Genomic DNA, 18,865 nt, shown 5'->3' with positions numbered 1-18,865 from the left:
ACAAGATGAACCCCTTCGTCCCAGTCTTTTTCATATTGGTAACAATAGGTCTTCAGCATTGTTTTTAGGGCTTGATGAAAACGTTCTAGCGCTACCTGGGACTCAGGATGATAAGCAGTTGATCTATATTGCCTGATACCCAACTCATGCATGACTTGCTGGAACAACCCCGACATAAAATTTGAGCCTTGATCCGACTGAATTGCCTTGGGTGCTCCTACAAAACTGACAAACTTGGTTAGGGCCTTAACTATGCTCTTTGCCTTTATATTCCTTAGAGGTATGGCTTCAGGAAATCGAGTGGATGTACACATAATGGTACAGTACCGACCGGACACAACCTAACAGAAAGCGAACCCGGAGCGGACCCCGGGTTCGCTCTCTTCCGCTCCGGGTTCGCTCGGGGTCCGCTAGGGCTGACCCCGAGCGAACCCGGAGCGGACCCAAAGCGAACCCGTAGCGGACCCCGAGCGAACCCGAGGCGGACCCAGAGAGCGAACCCGAAATTCAGTAGCGGTCCCAGCGAGCGAACGCGGGTTCGGTATTTCTTTATGGAGCTGTCAATCAGGATTAGCGATTAACCAATCAGCGCATCAACCAATCAAAATAGCATTTTAATCTGTCGATTGGGATATAAGATCGAACGTGTTGATTTAATTTGATATAAATCCAAACACTACATACAAGCAAACCGTGTTAATGTGCTGTGTAAATCTATTATGATGATTAAAATACGATTTGATATTATTTATTTTAATTCTCCGGGTTGTATTTTATATTTATATATTTACTTTCTTTACTTTATTAAAGCAATTAATTAATTATATGTTTTAATTTTCCACGTAGAATAATATGAAAATTTACGTTTTTATTTCCTTTAGTTTTTTATACCAGTATTGAAAGTCCATTTGGTAAATAAATTGGGTAAATACATCAGTCAATGCATAAAAATGGAAATCAATTGATATTACAATTAATATTTTACTGACAAAAAGAGGAGAAAAGAAATAGTTGGTATTCGACAATTATTGTAAAATTTCATTTTCTTAAGATACTAACAGTTCAGGAATATTAACTAGCCCAATATTTAAATATAAATAGATACAGGAAACATCGAGACGAGAGAGAGAGAGAGAGATCATAACTGTAAACTCTCATTATTAGACTTGATTTAAATAATAAAGCCTGATGACTTACTTAAATTTCTATGAGTCGTCCTCCCAATATTGTACTCAAATTGTTTTCTATAAGCCTGCTGCAGCTAATTTTTTAAAATATACATTTACAGGAAGATGTATATAAAGCACTAAGAATGACCAACAGTTTTCGGGACGCTCTGTCCCTTCTTCGGGACAAAGAACAAAGTTAAAAAGTCATAAGATCAAAGGAAAAAGAGAAACGAAAAACAACTAGCACTATACAACTAAACACTATATATTTACATAGTTACATGTTGAATTGGAAATATATATAAACACTATTTAAGAATGAAATCCGGACCGCTATGAAATAAGTCTGGTTTATCGGGGTATACTCAGGTGAAGTGCGATTTACATAATTGAACGAATTAATTACGCTAATTAATCACAACATTTAGTAAATCGTACATTGTTTCATTCTCTCAAAATGGCGTAACTATACTTGACAAAGAATAATCAGATAAAAATAATATAGAAGGGATATTTTAGCATATGAATTATGATCTATTATACATTTTAAAATGTTTTAGGACTAATTATTGGGAAAAAATAATTAATAAAGACGTAAGCAATACATAGTTATGTGGGTTGTTCAAGAGTTGGTAACGCAAAATAACTGTAGAGTTAAACTTAATTGAAAGAATAATCTTGTTAAGTATCATCAGGCAGTGGGTCTAATTCACGTTCATATTTTTTACGAACTTTTAATGTGTAACTACAATAATAATAAATGAAATGTAAATATACCAGATGTACAAAAGGATACATGTATTTTATAGATGCGATATCATAATTCAGGTGTTAAGCAAACATTTAAACTACGATTTAGCAAAACGTAAGGAATAACAATTTTTTTTAAAAACTATATAAGCATGAATTTAAAAGGTATTTAGTTAGTCAGTTTCACTTGTACACCATTCGATACTGAAAATCAATTCAACACTCTTTTTAATTTTCTCGTTATAACTTAAGAAAAATAAATGCCTTATAACCCGCTGTTAAATTAGTATGAATTTCTCGGGATCGAGAAATCAAGGAAATCAATTATTCATGTACATGTAAATATATGTCGAATGTACAGTTGAATTTAAGAAAAAATTATCAATGTTCTCCATTACATGTTCAGTGTACATGTCCGCATCGTCGCATAAACAACAATGATCGATAAACAATACCATTACTGTATTGGAATATACAAGGGGCGGGGCTTACTGGCGGTGAGATGAAAGCGGGGTCCGCTTCACGCATCAGTGCGTAAAGCGGTCCCAGGAAGTGAACGCCGGGTTTGCTCTGGCGGACCCAGAGCTGACCCCGAGCGAACCCGGAGCGCACCCAAAGCGCACCCGAAGCGGTCCCAAAATTTCTGAAAGCGAACCCGAAGCGGACCCCGAGCGAACCCAGGAAGCGAACCCGGGTCCGCTCCGGGTTTGCTCTGGTGTTAGGTTGTGTCCGGTCGGTACTGTAAGTAAATACTGGTTTCCAGATCTGGTCCTAGGCAAAGGTCCTACACAATCCACTAATACTCGACTAAACGGTTCTTCAAAAGCTGGAATGGGTTGGAGAGGAGCAGATGGTATCTTCTGATTTGGTTTACCTACCATCTGACAGACATAGCATGACTTGCAAAACTTCGAAACATCCTTTCTTAGCTTAGGCCAAAAAATGACTCAAAATCCTATTATAAGTCTTATTGATACCTAAATGACCAGCCATAGGTGTATCGTGAGCTAAACTCATGACATCTCGACGATAAGCAGCTGGGACCACTATCTGGTGAACAACACGCCTCACTTCATCTGGAGAAGCATCAGGTGGTCGCCATTTTCGCATAAGGATGCCATCTTTCATATAGAAGCATTCTCCAACTTTAGTAGCCTCTTCTGGTGGAAGTGCCCTCTTACTAAGTTGAATGATATCTGGGTCTTTATGTTGTTCAGAGAGTAAACGTTCTCGGCTGAGGATGTCCTTGCCTTTGCTAACTAGTGGATGAAACTCATCATCCTCACCACCAAATTTTGGTAACAGGTCTTTCTTCTTTTGCTTCTTGATATTGTGTGGTTCCATGTTTGTTTGAGTGCCATTAAGGTCAGATAAGAAAGTGTCATTCAAATCAATATCAACAGAGGAATTCGTCTCGTCAAAGGCTTGAGTATGGTCTGCCTCCATTTCTCGTCTTCTGGCCATCGCTCTAGTAACAGCACAGGCTGGATAAATGTCATCATCTTCATCATTATACATGACATCTGGAGTGATCTTCTCACAAACTATAGGATCTGGTACAACTTTTCCACCAGCCAGATCGTTGCCTAACAACAAAGAAATGCCTGGAACGGGAAGAGTAGGTCGAACACCTACGATAACAGGTCCAGTAACTAAATCTGACTTCAAACTAATTCTATGCAGGGGAACATCAATGACGCCTAGCTCCACACCCTGTAATAAAACTGACCCACCAGTAGAAGTCTGCTCAGACAAAGGAAGCACGCCCTCTAACAATAACGTCTGTGCAGCACCAGTATCTCTCAAAATCTGGACAGGTTTTATTTCGCTAGAGTCACCGAGTGAAACAAATCCCTGAGACATAAAGGGCTTATAATCCTCCATAGAATCAATAGAACTGGACTGTGAACCCTGGACATCAGGAGTGTCAGAACAAATCGAAACTAAGGCTTCTCTATCACCTCTAACTGCCGCACAAGCATGTGGTTGAGTTTTATCAAAATCATTTTTTCTCTTAAGTTTAAAGCATTCACTGATCAGATGACCCTTTTTCTTACAATAACTACAAGTAGGAAGCGACCCTATTCCAGACGATCCTTCAACACGTCCTGGACCGGACTTAAAACCACCTTGGGATGGAGACTGGGAACTTGTGAAAGACTGAGACCCTGAACCACTCTTTTTATATGTGTCTGAATTGGTAGAATTACTGCTAGTCTGAGATCTTGAAACAAAATTCTTTTTATGAGACAGAGCATAAGTATCAGATATGACTGCTGCCTCTTCAAGAGTTTTCACATTCTTATCTTCTAAATGTGTTTTCAAATCTTGAGGAACACATTCCTTAAACTCTTCTACCAGGATGACTTGGCGCAAATTAGCAAAAGTTTTATCAAGTTTCTTAGATCTAAACCAGTGATCGAATAAATTTTCTTTCTCTCGTGAAAATTCAACAAATGTTTGATTATCAAACTTTCTATACTTTCTGAACTTTTGTCTATACGCTTCAGGTACTAATTCATATGCTTTTAATATTGCTGCTTTGACCTTCTCATAGTCTGAACTCTCAACTACCCCTAGTGCAGAGTATACCTCAGCCGCTTTTCCAACCAGTACACTTTGTAACATTGTTGACCAAACATTTCGTGGCCATTTAAGATTCTCTGCTACCTTTTCGAATTGTGGAAAATATTTGTCTACAGATTTTTCTTGAAATTTTGGAACTAATCTGATATTCTTTGCTGCATCAAATTCAGTTTTGACAACTGACGGTTCTGGTTGGTTCTGTAATTTTAATTTCTCTAATTCAAAGCTCATTTCACGCTCTCTTTCTCGCTCTTGTCTTTCTAATTTGTCTAATTCAAATTTTCGTTCACTCTCTCGTTCTTCTCTTTCTCTTTCTAATTTTTCTCTTTCAAATCGCATTTTCTCTAACTCTAATTGAAACTGATATTCTGCCATTTTATAAGAGCCTAACTCTGATTTAACTGTATATTCTGGAAGATCGTATTTTTCAAAGATGTTTTCTTCTACTAGTTTGTTTGCAACCTTAATTCTAATGTCTTGCTTTTTCTGAGAGGATTTAACATCTAACCCAAAATGCAAACCTAATGCGATCAAGTCATCCTTTTTTAACGTATCAAAAACCTGAACACTTGGTGAACTAAGAAAGTCTGTGACCGAAAACACCATGTTGATTTCTGCTGGCTTATAATTAAATTTAAGGTTCAATTAACAAAAATTCTGACAATAAACTGCAAAAGTGCAAGAAATTCTTTATCCCGACGAGCCCCCAATTCTGTTATGGGTCAGAATTACCCGAAATGCCAGCAAAGATCAATAACACAATTTAAACTTAACAATAATTTATTTACAGTAATATATAATAAATATATCAAACATAAAGTACAAACTTAGCAAGAATCTAAAAATACATACATCAGAGTGTCCGTTGCTGCACACAATGTCCCAGTGAAAATATATCCCATTTATATCTCAATAGTGCTTATACGACAAAGTATCTCTATGTATCGAATTCACAGGGCATTTATACAGTAATATAAATCTAGAATATTCTAGAAATTGTTAAAACATGATATTACTGGAACAATCTGGACATACACAAAATTTAAGAATGTTCTAGATAAAATGACCAAACATGTTGACCACTCTGGAATGTTCAAGAAACTTTATGTTACTAATTATATACATAATGAAACAATACACATCTCACAACAATAACATTCTGAATCACAATCTACACTAACTTCTTGCACTGATTCCACCACCACTTCATTCACAACACATTCACTACTAGGAACATTTTCATTCACCACACATTCACTAATAAAAACATTTTTACTCTGATCTGTATTACACTTGAATCTTTTACTGTATCTTTGCACTCTTGTGCTAGGTAACTCATTCTTACACGCAAAGGGAAAGACAGAAGGAACAGCTTCTGGTTTCAGTCTCTTTCTCTCCCCTTAAAATAAATGAAACTCGTCTGAAGCTTACTTTCAAATTTACGTTTTCTCTTTATTTAATCATATGGGTATAAAAACAATACTGTCAGATGTTTGTGTAAGTGGTAAATCGAAAACCACGTATTTTTCCGTCAGGGTATAAAAACAGTTGTAGGTTAACGTTAGGCTATGACCAGCATGCTGAACATCGCGTTGAGATAACTACCATCGTTTAAGAACGATAATTTTGATTTAAGAATTATTTCCAAACTTAAAAACGTAATAATTATAATTAGATCAACAATAAGATTACGATAACGGACTAACCAAGTAATGTTGACTGAATGTAATCATCGGGTGTGAAGTGATCGCCACACACCAGGTCGTGAGCAGCTGGCTCCCATAACTTTCGTGTTTTCACATCCAATCTTCGAATCACGACTCGCCATTTTAATCTAAGATCAGGATTCGAAGGGAACAGATGCCCACCTATCTTATTTTTACACATAGGTACACAGCAATACACTGGCATATCGAAGATTTATCACAAACGCGGTTTCTAACTTATAAAGTAAACAATATGGCGACGGATCTATACCTCATAGTACACAAGCGCCACCTGGGGGAGGTAACTCTTCTTGGCGGACCTTATTCAGAGAAGTCGTGTCCCCTGCTTAGGAAAACAAGAGGTCTATGGGCCTTATACGTCACCTAAATTCCTACTTAAAAAAAATTGTTTCATGTTTTAAACCAGGCGCTATGACATTCCAAATTTTGAAAGAGGTATCATTGCTCATATTCTGAACAAAATGATGCATTTCAATTAATCAGTATTATTCAGCAATAATTAGTAGCCCCCCTTCCCCCGGTAAATCCCTGACCCTGGTTTCAAAATTTTGGAAAAGGCACCCTTTCTTATAAATGTCTAATACCAAGGAATATATTTCAAAGCATAATTCATTTTCAGAATATAATTAAAGTCCCCCACTCCTTCTATGGCACATCTGATACGGGGCCTTATAAATCGGAATTGTGGAAGAAGAATTGTTGCTCATCATAGCTTCATACATGTAGGTAGTTCGTTCATCTGCTTAATACTCATGACAAAATCTAGCTAGAGGAGAAGGTTTTCAGTTATTTTCACTATTAAATCTTTATAGGCCCACCTTAACACCTGACCTGGGGCCATGAAATTTACAATTTTAGAAAAGGCACCCATCCTCATCATTACTATAAATGATAAATTTAGTTAGTTTATTAAATACCCAGGAGCAGTGAAGAAGATTTTAAAAGAATTAATGCGTGTTCACTATATTATCATTAAAGTCCCGCCCTTACACCACAAAGCCTGAATTTGGGACCATGAAATTCACAATTTAAGAAGAAACACCGTTCCTCATCATAACTATGTAGTTGACTGATTTTTGTTTTACTTCGAGTCGACAATATTTAAGTAATATTTCGGCGGTCATGTAGTTAGTTTGTATGAATTAACGACCTTGACCTTTTGACCTTAAAATTATTAGGGTTTCAATTCCTTAATCATAGGAATTTGTAAAAAAAAAAATAAATAAATAAATAAAATTCAAAGACCTCTCGAGATAACGCGCGGAAAGGGACGTGTTTAATACGACAGAATATCTGAATTCATTACCTTGACCTCAAAATCAATAGGGATCATCCTTAGGCCATAGGGAGTTGTATAAATTTTCACTGGAAAAGCTCTTAGGATTTAAGATATCGTGTGGAGACGAAAGTATTACAGAAAAACAAAACTAAAGAAAGACAGACGGACAGACAGTCCACAACTAATATTCCCACTTTCAGCAGGAGACAAAACGAAATGGGCATTTCATGCTCATTGACATTTACATTTCGACAGTCCCTTGACCTAAACAAATGCTTAAGGAACTTTGAGAGGAAAAAGGTGAGAAAAAAAATTAAAATAATATGTTGTTTAGTACTGTAGGTTTTCAATCTTTTGATTGGCTCGAATCCCATTAGTGGACGTGGAGACAGGTCCTTCGGAGGAGACTGCATAAACCGAGGCCCCGTGTCGCAGTAGGTGCTGGCACGAAAAAGATCCGTCACTGCCCAATGGCCCTGAGTGCCGAGTAAAGGTTAAAAATTTGAAGCCCTTCACCGGCATACGGTGACGTCTCCATATGAGTGAAAAATTCTCGAGATGGACGTTAACAACATACAATCAATCAATCCTTTGATTAGAGATAGACTGATTTACATTAGAATCATGCAAACCTTTTATTAGCTCCCCGGAAAAAATTAGACAAAAACATATGAAGGAATGGCTTTTAATCTCGTCCAAGCATTGATTTATTTAAAGTTTGATAAAAAAATCAACAACACAATGAAATTTAAAATACGTATCCTTGCTACATCAGGTAGTCGTTCCAGTTCTAAAGCCAGTTGTTATTCGATAGGGCAAAGTTCCTGCAAAATAGAAATACATTTTGCTTATACTTATATTTTTTTTTCATTTTTCTTTATTATCCTTTCACCATGTAACCCATGGGTTATGAAACTAACCTGAGTAACTTTTTATTTTTTTTTTAAATAAGCAGATTTTTTGCGCTATTTTATATTCTATTACTTTGATTACATGCTTAAATTAAAAATTTCAATTTTTCCGATCCTACCCAGGAGTAATGATTCGAACAAACTTCAATCTGCACTTCCCAAAAATCCTTCTATTAATGTATGTATCGCGACTTTGCTGTTCTTTACATTTTTTTTTTTATTTTTCTATTATCTAGTGGTGGGGGGTTCATATTTCGAAGAAATCTGAATTCACAGTCTGTAATAAATAAATTTCATGATGTTCATCTTTTTAGCCCAGGTGGCTAAAAAGATTTTCAACTGAATTATCTCCTCTTTACAGAAAACGTGGCACTTCATGCGACCAAAAAAAAAAAAAAAAAAAACAATGACAGGCAATAGTGCTTACAGAACTTTTGCGAAGGGCGTTGACTTTTACAGTCGAAGTCTTACATGGAAAGCTCTTTTGTAATAGAAATATTTAGCTCATCAACTAATTAAACGAAAATAAAGGGCTGGAATAAAGCACACTTCAGTTGCTTGTGAAGAATTTGACAACCATGCATCCTGCCCCTAAATACGGTATTTCACATGCTAGTGCCCCAAACACTATACCTATGACCACTCCATAAATTTTCTCATTTATTTTCTTTATCTCCGTACATGCCCCGCTTAAAGTAAGAGTAAACCGTCAACTGTATACGGTCAGTGTTTATCGCTTAAATCCATAGGCCTTTGTTTGATTGGTTCGAACGCCAGATACCGTTCGACTCACTTGAGCCAAAGTTATCACAAAACCAGAAGTCTCTGTCAAGACTGTAGCTCTACTGGTTTATACTTAAAACAAAGGAAGAGAAAGGTAACAGTTTGGACTTGAGATTTTAAATCAGCAATAAATAGAAAAATGATCCTTGCCACTCATCAAAATAAAAACCGATGCACAGAATTATGTATCTTAGTATAGTCTATATGTGTGCCAAGTTATATTGAAATTGAACTAAAACTGTAGGAGGAGTAGCATTTTGAAACAATTTCACAAAAATTTCTATTCTTAGTAACCATGGCAACATCATTCATTTAAATAAACAACTGATGCATAGAAATATGTATCTTATTGTAGTCTACTTGTGTGCAAAGTTATATTAAAATCTGACTAAAACTGTAGGAGAAGTAGCATTTTAAAACAATTTCACAGAAATTTCTATTTTTAGGAACCATGGCAACACCGTTCATCGAAATAAAAACCAGTAGTCTCTGTCGAGACTGTAGCTCTACTGGTTTATACTTAAAACAAAGGAAGAGAAAAGTAGCAGTTGGGACTTGAGACTTTAAATCAGCAATAAATAGAAAAATGATCCTTGCCACTCATTAAAAAATAAAAATCGATGCATAGAATTATGTATCTTAGTGTAGTCTACTTGTGTGCCAAGTTATATTGAAATCGAACCAAAACTGTAGGAGGAGTAGCATTTTGAAACAATTTTACAGAAATTTCTATTTATAGTAACCATGGCAACACCGTTCACTGAAATCAAAAACCGATGCCCAGAATTATGTATCTTAGTGTAGTCTACTTGTGTGCCAAGTTATATTGAAATCGGACCAAAATTGTAGGAGGAGTAGCATTTTGAAACAAATTCACAAAAATTTCTATTTTTAGTAACCTCGGCAACACCGTTCATCGAAATCAAAAACTGATGCAAAGAATTATGTATCTTAGTGTAGTCTACTTGTGTGTCCAGTTATATTGAAATCAGACTAAAACTGTAGAAGTAGTAGCATTTTGAAACAATTTCACAAAAATTTCTATTTTTAGTAACCATGGCAACACCGTTCATCACAATCAAAAACCGATGCACAGAATTATGTATCTTAGTGTAGTCTACTTGTGTGCCAAGTTATATTGAAATCGGACCAAAACTGTAGGAGGAGTAGCATTTTGAAAAATTGTTTACAGACAGACAGACGGACGGACGACGGACGCATTACTATCGCATAAGCTCTTCTGGTCTCTGACCAGTAGAGCTAATAAAAACCGATGCACAGAATTATGTATCTTAGTATAGTCTATATGTGTGCCAAGTTATATTGAAATTGAACTAAAACTGTAGGAGGAGTAGCATTTTGAAACAATTTCACAAAAATTTCTATTCTTAGTAACCATGGCAACATCATTCATTTAAATAAACAACTGATGCATAGAAATATGTATCTTATTGTAGTCTACTTGTGTGCAAAGTTATATTAAAATCTGACTAAAACTGTAGGAGAAGTAGCATTTTGAAACAATTTCACAGAAATTTCTATTTTTAGGAACCATGGCAACACCGTTCATCGAAATAAAAACCAGTAGTCTCTGTCGAGACTGTAGCTCTACTGGTTTATACTTAAAACAAAGGAAGAGAAAAGTAGCAGTTGGGACTTGAGACTTTAAATCAGCAATAAATAGAAAAATGATCCTTGCCACTCATTAAAAAATAAAAATCGATGCATAGAATTATGTATCTTAGTGTAGTCTACTTGTGTGCCAAGTTATATTGAAATCGAACCAAAACTGTAGGAGGAGTAGCATTTTGAAACAATTTTACAGAAATTTCTATTTATAGTAACCATGGCAACACCGTTCACTGAAATCAAAAACCGATGCCCAGAATTATGTATCTTAGTGTAGTCTACTTGTGTGCCAAGTTATATTGAAATCGGACCAAAATTGTAGGAGGAGTAGCATTTTGAAACAAATTCACAAAAATTTCTATTTTTAGTAACCTCGGCAACACCGTTCATCGAAATCAAAAACTGATGCAAAGAATTATGTATCTTAGTGTAGTCTACTTGTGTGTCCAGTTATATTGAAATCAGACTAAAACTGTAGAAGTAGTAGCATTTTGAAACAATTTCACAAAAATTTCTATTTTTAGTAACCATGGCAACACCGTTCATCACAATCAAAAACCGATGCACAGAATTATGTATCTTAGTGTAGTCTACTTGTGTGCCAAGTTATATTGAAATCGGACCAAAACTGTAGGAGGAGTAGCATTTTGAAAAATTGTTTACAGACAGACAGACGGACGGACGACGGACGCATTACTATCGCATAAGCTCTTCTGGTCTCTGACCAGTAGAGCTAATAAAAACCGATGCACAGAATTATGTATCTTAGTATAGTCTATATGTGTGCCAAGTTATATTGAAATTGAACTAAAACTGTAGGAGGAGTAGCATTTTGAAACAATTTCACAAACATTTCTATTCTCAGTAACCATGGCAACATCATTCATTGAAATCAACAACTGATGCATAGAAATATGTATCTTATTGTAGTCTACTTTTGTGCCAAGTTATATTATAATCTGACTAAAACTGTAGGAGAAGTAGCATTTTAAAACAATTTCACAGAAATTTCTATTTTTAGGAACCATGGCAACACCGTTCATCGAAATAAAAACCAGTAGTCTCTGTCGAGACTGTAGCTCTACTGGTTTATACTTAAAACAAAGGAAGAGAAAAGTAGCAGTTGGGACTTGAGACTTTAAATCAGCAATAAATAGAAAAATGATCCTTGCCACTCATTAAAAAATAAAAATCGATGCATAGAATTATGTATCTTAGTGTAGTCTACTTGTGTGCCAAGTTATATTGAAATCGAACCAAAACTGTAGGAGGAGTAGCATTTTGAAACAATTTTACAGAAATTTCTATTTATAGTAACCATGGCAACACCGTTCACTGAAATCAAAAACCGATGCCCAGAATTATGTATCTTAGTGTAGTCTACTTGTGTGCCAAGTTATATTGAAATCGGACCAAAATTGTAGGAGGAGTAGCATTTTGAAACAAATTCACAAAAATTTCTATTTTTAGTAACCTCGGCAACACCGTTCATCGAAATCAAAAACTGATGCAAAGAATTATGTATCTTAGTGTAGTCTACTTGTGTGTCCAGTTATATTGAAATCAGACTAAAACTGTAGAAGTAGTAGCATTTTGAAACAATTTCACAAAAATTTCTATTTTTAGTAACCATGGCAACACCGTTCATCACAATCAAAAACCGATGCACAGAATTATGTATCTTAGTGTAGTCTACTTGTGTGCCAAGTTATATTGAAATCGGACCAAAACTGTAGGAGGAGTAGCATTTTGAAAAATTGTTTACAGACAGACAGACGGACGGACGACGGACGCATTACTATCGCATAAGCTCTTCTGGTCTCTGACCAGTAGAGCTAATAAAAACCGATGCACAGAATTATGTATCTTAGTATAGTCTATATGTGTGCCAAGTTATATTGAAATTGAACTAAAACTGTAGGAGGAGTAGCATTTTGAAACAATTTCACAAAAATTTCTATTCTTAGTAACCATGGCAACATCATTCATTTAAATAAACAACTGATGCATAGAAATATGTATCTTATTGTAGTCTACTTGTGTGCAAAGTTATATTAAAATCTGACTAAAACTGTAGGAGAAGTAGCATTTTGAAACAATTTCACAGAAATTTCTATTTTTAGGAACCATGGCAACACCGTTCATCGAAATAAAAACCAGTAGTCTCTGTCGAGACTGTAGCTCTACTGGTTTATACTTAAAACAAAGGAAGAGAAAAGTAGCAGTTGGGACTTGAGACTTTAAATCAGCAATAAATAGAAAAATGATCCTTGCCACTCATTAAAAAATAAAAATCGATGCATAGAATTATGTATCTTAGTGTAGTCTACTTGTGTGCCAAGTTATATTGAAATCGAACCAAAACTGTAGGAGGAGTAGCATTTTGAAACAATTTTACAGAAATTTCTATTTATATTAACCATGGCAACACCGTTCACTGAAATCAAAAACCGATGCCCAGAATTATGTATCTTAGTGTAGTCTACTTGTGTGCCAAGTTATATTGAAATCGGACCAAAATTGTAGGAGGAGTAGCATTTTGAAACAAATTCACAAAAATTTCTATTTTTAGTAACCTCGGCAACACCGTTCATCGAAATCAAAAACTGATGCAAAGAATTATGTATCTTAGTGTAGTCTACTTGTGTGTCCAGTTATACTGAAATCAGACTAAAACTGTAGAAGTAGTAGCATTTTGAAACAATTTCACAAAAATTTCTATTTTTAGTAACCATGGCAACACCGTTCATCACAATCAAAAACCGATGCACAGAATTATGTATCTTAGTGTAGTCTACTTGTGTGCCAAGTTATATTGAAATCGGACCAAAACTGTAGGAGGAGTAGCATTTTGAAAAATTGTTTACAGACAGACAGACGGACGGACGACGGACGCATTACTATCGCATAAGCTCTTCTGGTCTCTGACCAGTAGAGCTAATAAAAACCGATGCACAGAATTATGTATCTTAGTATAGTCTATATGTGTGCCAAGTTATATTGAAATTGAACTAAAACTGTAGGAGGAGTAGCATTTTGAAACAATTTCACAAACATTTCTATTCTCAGTAACCATGGCAACATCATTCATTGAAATCAACAACTGATGCATAGAAATATGTATCTTATTGTAGTCTACTTTTGTGCCAAGTTATATTATAATCTGACTAAAACTGTAGGAGAAGTAGCATTTTAAAACAATTTCACAGAAATTTCTATTTTTAGGAACCATGGCAACACCGTTCATCGAAATAAAAACCAGTAGTCTCTGTCGAGACTGTAGCTCTACTGGTTTATACTTAAAACAAAGGAAGAGAAAAGTAGCAGTTGGGACTTGAGACTTTAAATCAGCAATAAATAGAAAAATGATCCTTGCCACTCATTAAAAAATAAAAATCGATGCATAGAATTATGTATCTTAGTGTAGTCTACTTGTGTGCCAAGTTATATTGAAATCGAACCAAAACTGTAGGAGGAGTAGCATTTTGAAACAATTTTACAGAAATTTCTATTTATAGTAACCATGGCAACACCGTTCACTGAAATCAAAAACCGATGCCCAGAATTATGTATCTTAGTGTAGTCTACTTGTGTGCCAAGTTATATTGAAATCGGACCAAAATTGTAGGAGGAGTAGCATTTTGAAACAAATTCACAAAAATTTCTATTTTTAGTAACCTCGGCAACACCGTTCATCGAAATCAAAAACTGATGCAAAGAATTATGTATCTTAGTGTAGTCTACTTGTGTGTCCAGTTATATTGAAATCAGACTAAAACTGTAGAAGTAGTAGCATTTTGAAACAATTTCACAAAAATTTCTATTTTTAGTAACCATGGCAACACCGTTCATCACAATCAAAAACCGATGCACAGAATTATGTATCTTAGTGTAGTCTACTTGTGTGCCAAGTTATATTGAAATCGGACCAAAACTGTAGGAGGAGTAGCATTTTGAAAAATTGTTTACAGACAGACAGACGGACGGACGACGGACGCATTACTATCGCATAAGCTCTTCTGGTCTCTGACCAGTAGAGCTAATAAAAACCGATGCACAGAATTATGTATCTTAGTATAGTCTATATGTGTGCCAAGTTATATTGAAATTGAACTAAAACTGTAGGAGGAGTAGCATTTTGAAACAATTTCACAAACATTTCTATTCTCAGTAACCATGGCAACATCATTCATTGAAATCAACAACTGATGCATAGAAATATGTATCTTATTGTAGTCTACTTTTGTGCCAAGTTATATTATAATCTGACTAAAACTGTAGGAGAAGTAGCATTTTAAAACAATTTCACAGAAATTTCTATTTTTAGTAACCATGGCAACACCGTTCATCGAAATCAAAAACCAATGCACAGAATTATCTATCATAGTGTAGTCTACTTGTGTGCCCAGTTATATTGAAATCGGACCAAAACTGTAGGAGGAGTAGCATTTTGAAACAATTTCACAGAAATTTCTATTTTTAGTAACCATGGCAACACCGTTCATCGAAATCAAAAACCAATGTATCTTGGTGTAGTCTACTTGTGTGCCAAGTTATATTGAAATTGAACCAAAACTGCAGGAGGAGTAGCATTTTAAAACAATTTCACAGAAATTTCTCTTTTTAGTAACCATGGCAACACCGTTCATCGAAATCAAAAACCAATGCACAGAATTATGTATCTTAGTGTAATCTACTTGTGTGCCAAGTTATATTGAAATCGGACCAAAACTGTAGGAGGAGTAGCATTTTGAAAAATTGTATACAGACAGACAGACAGACGGACAGACAGACGGACGGACGCATTACTATCGCATAAGCTCTTCTGGTCTCTGACCAGTAGAGCTAAAAATGAGATGTTCTATACATAATACATTGCAATGAAAGAAAAAGTGAGCAGGCTCACATACCCTACGCTCCCCCGAATTTCGAAGTGCTAAATTGCCGGGAAAAGTAAAGGATCTCCAATTTCTTGGTAATATGCACATCTGCACATCTACACAAAGTCATTTGGCGGCGAATTCAAAGTTTTCGTAATGGCGCCGGTTCTGACGTTTTACTGGCATGTAAAATATCAAAATCGTAAAAAAGCCAGGAAAACGTCAGATTTTTCGGACTGAAAGTCATTGTGTCCGAATTATCTGCAAAGTTTGAGAAGTTGCGCCGACAATCTGTTCATTTCTATATTCAAGGTATGTCGAAAATTTCTACGTTGAAAAGTGCCGAAATTCCCAGTAAAATAACTACATATCTACACACTGTCCTAATATGTGCTACGTTTAACGAAATTCTCTGCAGGGGGTTTTGAGGAGAAAAACTGTTCATCTTTATATTCAAGGTATGGCCAAAAATTTCACTTGTAAAGTGCGAAAAGTCCCCGAAAAAAGAATGAATCGGAATTTCCTGGTGTTATGCACGTCAACCTATTGTGTCCTAAATATCTTTGATGTTTGACGAATTTCTGTGCAGCGGAGGAGTTGCGCTGGCAAAAAAAAAAAAAAAAAAAAAACAGGACTGACTGACACACTTACTTACGGACGGGTCAAAAACATACCTCTCTCAACTTGTTGCGTGGGGTATCATAAAACATGTACACTACATATGGAGAAATGACGTGCAGTTTATTCATGAGGTTGTTCCCACGTGATTTACTTCTCATTAATATTCATAAGATCCTGCAAAAACTCATTTCTTTAAAATAAAAACATGCAAGACTTTTCATTTAAATTTCTTTAAGCTCTCGACATATCCAAATGGGTAGAATTTAGCGTTATCGTTAGTTGGCAAATAATGATACCGTTTGTTTCAATAATTAGTAGGTCAGGCGAATGCAAAAAATTGCCGTTTTTAAATTTAAAGGGCGGTCGTAACTCTTTATATAATTTTATAACAGCAATATTTTCTAAAAATAGACCTTCGTTTGCACCTATTAATCGGCGGAAGAACTTTGTCATCTTGCAAAAAACACTTACATTTAATCACCAAATATGATAAAAACACTAATTCAGTTCTCTTTCCTTCAATAAAACAATGTACTCTCGCTTCGAATTTTCAAATCAAGAAGGCGGTCGCAACTTTCATTTTGGCACCAACATCATTCTTATTTCCGGTAGAGGATATAAAAAAAAACAAAAGATCGGCGGAAGAACTTTATCCGAAATAGTTAGAATATAAAAATTACCAATTTTTTGTAAGTTCTCTATATAATCCTTTATAGAATCTGCCGCCATTATAGCTCCAAAATGGCGAATATGTAAATGAGCAGAATGAACACCATTTCTCCATATGAACAGTAAAGTTGCTAATTCCGGGTCACTCATGTTTATTTTATGCCCTATTGTTAACATTAAAGCGTACATAATTTAGAAATACACTCGTCATGAAGAATTGTATATCACATACATGTAGAAAACCAAACAATTCTTCAATATATCCACGAAACGTCCTGACGTGACCCGGAGCTGGCGACCACACTGTATGTCACATACATTTAGAAAACCAAACAATTCTTCCCTTTTGTATACATAACATTAAATTGATTCAAATAGAACTGTCAAAATGAAAGAAAAAGTGACCCATGCTCCCCAGAATCTTGAAGTGCTAAAATTCCCCGAAACAAATAAAGGAATCGGAATTTCCTGGTAATATGCATATCTACACACTGTGTACTAAATACTCGTATCTGCAAATTCTGTGCAGCGGTTAATGATCGAGGACTTGTGCTGACAAACTGTACTGTCATCTTTATATTCAAGATATGGCCAAAAATATAAGTTAAAAAGTGAGAAAATCCCGGAAAAAATAAAGGTCTGTACATGCAGCAGTTTATGAGGAGTTGGGCTGTCAAATTGTTCATCTCTATATTGAAGATATTGCCAACAATCTAAATTGAAAAGTGAGGAAAATGCCAGAAAAATAAAGGAATCGGAATTTCATGGTAATATGCACATCCACACTGTGTACTAAATATCTGCTAAGTTTGACAAAATTATGTGCAGCGGTTTTTGAGGAGTTGCGCTGAAAAACTGTTTATCTCTTTATTCAAGGTATGGCCAAAAATCCCAGTTAAAAAGTGCAGAAATTCCCGCAAAAAATAAAGGAGTAGGAATTTTCTGGTGCTATGCATATCTACACATTGTATCCTAAATATCTGCAAAGTTTGACGAAATTTTGTGCAGCAGTTCATGAGGAGTTGCGCTGACAAAAAAAACAAACAAACAAACAAAAAACAGAACTGATGGACGGTTCAAAAACATTATACCTCACACAACTTGTTGTGTGGGGTATAATAAAAAGTATCTTAAATCAGTACTTACAAAGAATCATCAAACATCGGTCCCGACATTCCCCCTCTGTCCGAAAGTTATTTTTGTTTCCTCGGCATCCGCCATAAATGAAGAGCTCACAGCTGTTTATTTCTTTTATTGTACCATCATCGTCTGAACGCAGCTCGGCAGCGACCGACAACTTTTGGTTGGGAGCAGACGTCAACTAAACACGCAATCGCAGAACATAAATATAAATTACTTGAATCAGAAAGTGATGCTGATTATTACACTTTTGCTTCTCAACACTAAAAAAATATCCCTATTAATAGAAAACACTTGTTGGGGAATTAGTATTTCAAAACAAATAGATGAAGAACGATGTATTTAACACGTTTAATTTTTAAAGTTCATTCTTTATCAACTATCAAAAAATATTCTGAATAGAGTACGCACCTTTAATTTTTCCTACTGGATCTACACATCTAGTTCTACACCCACATCCGTAGGAACAACACTTTTGATCTAGAAAAAATTATTCAAAATGTTTGAAGGGATCAATATTTTTTTTTACTCTGACCCCTCCCCCCTCCCTCTTACCGGCTCAGCCTTCCATACCGACAGACTATTGTGCTCCCTATGGATATTGATTTAAACTCTGAACAGTGACTTTCGTCATATGATTTAAATTTTCAAAATATTTAAAAGCATATCTAATTTTGCATGTGTATTATTCACTATAATTTTTAATCTGTAGACTCTGGGA

At 35.4% G+C, this 18,865-nt stretch overlaps 1 long non-coding RNA gene across 1 annotated transcript; it reads right to left on the bottom strand.

The window, feature by feature from the left end:
• Nucleotides 1-8,206: 8,206 nt before the first annotated feature.
• Nucleotides 8,207-18,627, bottom strand: LOC134244752 (uncharacterized). Its single transcript, XR_009987284.1, has 3 exons — nucleotides 18,556-18,627; nucleotides 18,151-18,325; nucleotides 8,207-8,335 (listed from the first exon to the last, which is right to left on the bottom strand). It is a non-coding gene; the product is annotated as an uncharacterized LOC134244752 (long non-coding RNA).
• Between the last annotated feature and the right edge of the window lie 238 nt (nucleotides 18,628-18,865).

Source organism: Saccostrea cucullata, unplaced genomic scaffold (assembly GCF_032062105.1).
Source record: "Saccostrea cucullata isolate Sc308-1 unplaced genomic scaffold, CSIRO_AGI_Scuc_v1 ctg2695, whole genome shotgun sequence".
Taxonomy (NCBI): Eukaryota; Metazoa; Mollusca; class Bivalvia; order Ostreida; family Ostreidae; genus Saccostrea; species Saccostrea cuccullata.
Note: the sequence above shows the minus strand (reverse complement) of the source record. Positions and strands in the feature narration are given on the sequence as shown.